Genomic DNA, 6834 nt, shown 5'->3' on the forward strand with positions numbered 1-6834 from the left:
CTTGTTTGATCTGAGAAGTGTGTAATATCTTCTCAACTTGTTTTCTTCTTAGTGTGTCATATCTAAGTTGAACTCGAGCCTGAAGTCTAAGAGATTTCCATCTCTCTTAGAAGTTCATTTCAATCCCCCTTTTCATCCGCTGCATCATTTCATCCCTTTCATCTTCTTCGATCCGCTGCATATTCACCCCTTCACCTTCTTCGTTGATCTTGTCTTTGCATCTTTGACTCTTTGTTCATCACCACTTCGTCCGATCATCTTGAAGACCTTGCGAGTGTTTTCTTGGGAGAAGATTCCTTACCAGGAGTCTATCATGTGGTATCAGAGCAACCGCTCTGCAGATAGGGTTTTGAATTCCAATCGTCACTTTTCTCTTATTTTTTAGATCTGTCGTTTCATATTGCGAGAGTTTTATAAAATGTTTTACTCATTCAAAAATTACAACTGTTTTAGAACCAGGAACGAGTCTAGTAGTTTTGAAAATTAATTTGAGAATTTTTGGATTCATTTTCATAATTTTCCCAGATTTGTTTTCATTTACGTGTTTTTAGAACTATTTACTGGTAGATCTTTGTTTTTCTTTTCAGATACCATGGTCACGACGGAAGAGGAAGAGTCGTCTACTTCTAGCTTGGAAAAGAAGATCCTTAAATCCGTAACCGCAGCTATGGCGACCATGCTTGATGCAAGACTTGGTTCTCTAAACCAACCCGGAAGCAAATCAGCATCAACAACAGAACCAGGAGGAACCAAGACTAGACGACGAGACCAGGCAGTACTACAGTCACGGTTCTTCACACAGTGGTCAGCGAAGGCCTCGACGAGACCTTCCAGTTCCAAGAGATCCGTTGGGAGGCCTAAAGTTCAAGATTCCTGCCTTTCATGGAACCAGCAATCCGGATACCTACTTGGAGTGGGAGCAGAAAATTGAGTTAGTCTTCGTTTGTCAAGAGGTCACCAAGTTCAACAAGGTTAAAGTTGCTGCTACCAAGTTCTACGACTATGCCTTAAGTTGGTGGGATATATTTGTTACCAGCCGCAGACGTACCAGAGACACACCGATCGAGACATGGAACCAGCTAAAAGCCATCATGCGTAGGAGATTTGTGCCGAGTTACTATCATCGTGACCTTCATCAACATTTGAGGAATTTGGTTCAAGGAAGCAAGTCAGTCGAAGAGTACTTCAAGGAAATGGAAACCCTGATGATCAGAGCCGATATTCATGAGGATGGAGAAGCTATGATGTCGCGATTCATGGGAGGTCTTAACCGTGAAATCCAAGACTGTCTAGAAACTCAGCATTATGTGGAGATCGAGGAGATGCTTCACAAGGCAGTCATGTTCGAACAGCAAATCAAAAGGAAGAACTCTCGATCCAACTACAGCACCGCTAAGACCAGCTACAGCTCAGGAAAGTCAGGTTACCAAAAGGAGGACAAGCCCGGCTACCAAAAGGACTAGAAGCCATTCGACAAGCCGAAACCAATTGAGTCAGACCCGAAAGGTAAGGGTAAGGAGGTGATCACAAGGACAAGAGATATTCGATGCTTTAAGTGTCAAGGACTTGGGCATTACGCAAGCGAATGTGTCAACAAAAGAATCATGGTCCTTAATGAAAATGGCGATGTAGAATCTGCAGATGAGTGTTTGGAAAATGACTCATTGGAAGAGGGTTTGGAAGCCCCTGCTAAAGGAGAGTTGCTTGTTGCTAGGAGATATTTGAGTGTTCTAACTAAGTCTGAGGAGCAAGCGCAAAGGGAAAACTTGTTCCACACGCAATGTATTGTCAAAGATAAGGTATGTAGTTTAATTATCGATGGTGGTAGTTGTACTAATATTGCAAGCAGGACTATGGTTGAGAAGCTTGGTTTAGAAGTGCTTAAACATCCGAAACCATATGCGCTACAATGGCTCAATGAGAAAGGAGAGATGTCTGTCAAGGAGCAAGTCAAGGTGCCGCTTTCGATTGGTAAGTATCAGGACGAGGTCATGTGTGACATATTACCGATGGACGCTAGCCACATTCTTCTTGGACGACCGTGGCAATCAGACCGACAAGTTCATCACGATGGCTTCACCAACCGACACACCTTTGAACACAATGGCCGAAAGACGACTCTCATTCCCATGACGCCGCATGAGGTCTACCTAGATCAGCTAAGCATGAGACAGCAAACCGCCAAACAAACCGCCAAACAAACCGAACAAATCGATAACAAGGGTAAGAGCAAGGTAAGTCACAATAGATTACTTTTTATTTATAAAGAAACTCTTGCTTGTTCTACTAACCCCGAACCGGTGCTGCCGAGTAAAGTTGAGTTGGTTTTGCAAGAGTATAAGGATGTGTTTCTGGAGGACAACCCCATTGGTTTACCGCCTATCCGAGGGATCGAGCATTAAATCGACTTTGTGCCGGGAGCCGCTTTACCAAATGGACCTGCTTATCGCACCAACCCAACTGAAACCAAAGAGCTTGAAAAACAAGTGAACGAGCTGATGGACAAAGGACATATTCGAGAAAGCATGAGTCCATGTGTCGTTCCAATTTTGCTGGTACCTAAGAAAGATGGGAGTTGGCGAATGTGCGTGGACTGTCGAGACATCAACAACATAACGGTTAAGTATCTCCATCCTATACCTCGATTAGATGATATGCTTGATGAATTGCATGGTTCTAGCATCTTTTCGAAAATTGATCTTAAAAGTGGATATCATCAAATTCGCATGAAAGAAGGTGATGAGTGGGAAACGACTTTTAAAACAAAACAAGGGTTATATGAATGGTTAGTCATGCCGTTTGGTTTAACTAATGTGCCTAGTACTTTCATGAGATTGATGAATTATGTCCTTAGGAAGCATATTGGGTTATTTGTTGTGGTTTATTTTGATGACATTTTGGTTTACAGCAAGAATTTAGATTAACATGTCATGCATCTTAAACTCGTTTTGGATTTGCTTCGCAAGGAAAAGCTTTATGCAAACTTTAAGAAGTGCACCTTTTGCACAGATAATCTTGTTTTCCTAGGCTTTGTTGTGAGTGCAGATGGAATCAAGGTTGATGAGGAGAAAGTCAAGGCAATCAAAGATTGGCCAAGTCCTACAAATGTGAGCAAGGTGAGGAGCTTTCACGGCTTAGCAGGATTCTACCGACGGTTTGTCAAGGATTTCAGCACCATTGCCGCACCTCTTACGGAGGTCATCAAGAAGGACGTTGGCTTCAAATGGGAAGCTGCAAAGGAAAATGCCTTCCATGCCTTGAAAGAGAAGCTTACTAATTCCCCTGTTTTAATTCTTCCAGAAAACTTTTGAGATTGAGTGTGATGCCTCAGGGATAGGTATTGGAGCTGTTTTGATGCAGGATCATAAGCCCATAGCATTCTTCAGTGAGAAGCTTGGAGGAGCTACACTCAATTATTCGACCTACGACAAAGAGCTTTACGCTTTGGTCCGAGCCCTACAAACGTGACAACACTATCTATGGCCGAAAGAGTTTGTCATTCATACTGACCACGAGTCTCTTAAGCACTTAAAGGGTCAACAAAAGCTCAACAAACGTCACGCGCGGTGGGTCGAATTCATTGAAACATTCACATATGTTATCAAGTACAAAAAAGGTAAGGATAATGTTGTTGCCGACGCATTATCTCGCATGTATGTTTTGCTTACTTCTTTAGATGTAAGATTTCTAGGTTTTGAACAGATAAAAGATTTGTATGCCAATGATTCGGATTTTAGCAAAATATTTCAATCTTGTGAGAAGTTTGCTTTTGGGAAGTATTACCGCCATGAGGGTTATCTGTTCTTTGAAAATAGACTTTGTGTGCCTCACTCTTCTTTGAGAGAATTGTTTCTAAGGGAAGCACATGGAGGAGGTTTAATGGGTCACTTTGGAGTTGCTAAGACATATAAGGTAATGCAAGAACACTTCCACTGGCCGCACATGAAACGAGATGTTGAACGACTATGTGAACGATGTGCGACTTGTAAACAAGCTAAGGCTAAGGTTCAATCCCACGGTTTGTATACCCCTTTACCTATTCCTTTGCATCCTTGGACTGATATATCTATGGATTTTGTAGTTGGATTGCCTAGGACTAGGGCAGGAAAGGATTCTATTTTCGTGGTGGTTAATCGCTTTTCTAAAATGGTGCATTTCATTCCTTGTCATAAAACTGATGATGCATTTCATGTTGCTAGCTTGTTCTTTTGGGAAGTTGTTCCTTTGCATGGCATTCTAAAGACCATAGTTTCTGACCGTGATACTAAGTTCCTTAGTTATTTTTGGAAAACTTTGTGGTCTAAGTTAGGAACTAGATTGCTTTTCTCTACTACATGTCATCCGCAAACTGATGGTCAAACTGAAGTTGTGAATCGAACCTTGTCTACTTTGTTGCGTGTGCTTATCAAAAAGAACCTTAAGACTTGGGAAGATTGCTTGCCGCATGTAGAATTTTCTTATAATCATTCTATGCATTCTGCGACTAAGTATTCTCCATTTGAAATTGTTTATGGGTTCAACCCCACTTCTCCTTTGGATATAATGCCTTTACCTTTGAGTGTGAGATCAAGTCTTGATGGCAAGAAAAAGGCCGATTTAGTTAAACAGGTTCACAAAAAGGCTAAGGAGAATTTGGAGGCCCGGACGAAGCTTTATGAGAAATATGCGAACAAAGGGCGTAGAGAAGTCATCTTCAATGAGGATGATCAAGTGTGGGTTCATCTTAGGAAGGAGCGTTTACCAAAGGAGCGAGCATCCAAACTAATGCCAAGAATTGATGGACCATTCACAGTGCTCAAACGAATCAACAACAATGCCTACCAACTCGACCTCCAAGGTAAGTACAAAGTTAGTGGCAGTTTCAATGTTTCTGATCTTCTTCCTTATTGTGCAGATAATTCGGATTTGAGGTCAAATCCTTTTCAAGTGGCAGAGGATGATGATACCATGGACAGCTCAACCGAACCACACGAATTTGAGGAGCAGCTTGAAACAGAGGAAGCATTGGAGGAGCAGCTTGAACCAGAGGAAGCACCGGAGGAGCAGCTTGTACCAGTGGAAGCAGCGGAGGAAGCATTGATCGTCCCGGCGGGTCCTATAACAAGGTCACGGTCCAAGAGGTTCAACCAAGCCATCAATGGAATACTTAAGGAGTTGGACAAGAAGCTTGAAGACGTGGTTCAAACAACTTTCACAATGATCACAGTTCAAGGTGCTCGGTAAAGGGTAAAGTGTTGCTTTGGTGGTCTTTTTCCCTTGGTCAAGTTTTGTCCCATTGGGTTTTCTTGACAAGGTTTTTAGTGAGGCCTAAGTAACATTTTTAAGCCCCCTTTGCCAGCGCAAGCCGTGGTCCAAGGCTCTTACAAAGCCTTGGCCCATTTTCTTTCAATTTCTTTGCATTTATTGCTTTTGTAATTTCCAAGACTTTGTGCATGAGCTTGCATGAGTGTGGACTCTTGCATGTGCTCGACCTCTTCGCCTTCTAGAGTCTTCTCCTTCGTTCCCCTTTTTCTATTTAAGCACCATGTATCTCTCATTTTTTTCTCATCAAACATTTTAATTAAAAACCCTTTTCTACTTGTTTGATCTGAGAAGTGTGTAATATCTTCTCAACTTGTTTTCTTCTTAGTGTATCATATCTAAGTTGAACTCGAGCCTGAAGTCTAAGAGATTTCCATCTCTCTTAGAAGTTCATTTCAATCCCCCTTTTCATCCGCTGCATCATTTCATCCCTTTCATCTTCTTCGATCCGCTGCATATTCACCCCTTCACCTTCTTCGTTGATCTTGTCTTTGCATCTTCGACTCTTTGTTCATCACCACTTCGTCCGATCATCTTCAAGACCTTGCGAGTGTGTTCTTGGGAGCAGATTCCTTACCAGGAGTCTATCAATACCACTTACAATTAAAAATTATGATTTTCAAATTTGTCATCCCCTCATATTCAAGTTATATGATATCAGTAGTTAAGTTCCTGTAGAAATCTGCACCATCAGATGCATTAGTGTAATTTTCACCTTTAACACATACACCATAGTTACATGTCTTTCGTCCAGCGTCGTGATTCTGCGTATGAAACACAAAGCCTCTTGTAAAGTATATTGGCCAAGTTTTGACCTTAGGTAAAGATCCATGCACTATCTCTTGAACCCAAGTTGGATATGGATTTGTGGCGTTCCAGTATATAACCTGCATATATATAATAAACAAACATCAATATATATATATATATATATGTATATATATATATATATATATATTATAAATGGTATAAATAAATGCATAATCTTTGCAGGTTACATGCGCTCCAGTAGACTTACATAAATTTTCACCCACACATGATATTCTTCAGCTTTTTTCGTGGACAGTTCTTTTTCGATTAATTATGGATATTTGATAAAAAAAATCCTCGAACATACTAACAAACCAAAATAGATATAATATATATGTGAAATAATTGTGGAGTATATATTTTCTAAATGGAAATATAAGTTGGGAGTCTATATTATATACCTCTCAATTGGTTGAAAATAATTACAATTTCATAAAACATATGCATGTGCGCACTGATAGTCTCTCTCTGAAAATCATACTTCATGCATTTCCCCACTTGGACGACCGACGTGAGTAAATATATTAGGGTTTCCAGGGACATGATGTACTTGGATTTCACCTTCATTGAATCTTGTTAACCTAATCAAATGAGATAATTAAAAGTAATTCAAATTAATTATAAATTATTATTGCATTATTTACCTATATATGCATTTAATTATACCTTGATTTTTTTTGTATATATCGCCAAAGTAGTGCTCAGAGAAAAAAGTAATCTCGT

General features: G+C 40.4%; 1 pseudogene; it reads left to right on the forward strand.

Annotated features, from left to right (window-relative positions):
* The first annotated feature begins 592 nt into the window (after positions 1-592).
* LOC147933182 (uncharacterized) lies at positions 593-5223 on the forward strand (annotated as a pseudogene).
* The last annotated feature ends 1611 nt before the right edge of the window (positions 5224-6834 follow it).

Source organism: Camelina sativa, chromosome 12 (genome assembly GCF_030686135.1).
Source record: "Camelina sativa cultivar CO46 ecotype springtype chromosome 12, ASM3068613v1".
Lineage (NCBI taxonomy): Eukaryota > Viridiplantae > Streptophyta > Magnoliopsida > Brassicales > Brassicaceae > Camelina > Camelina sativa.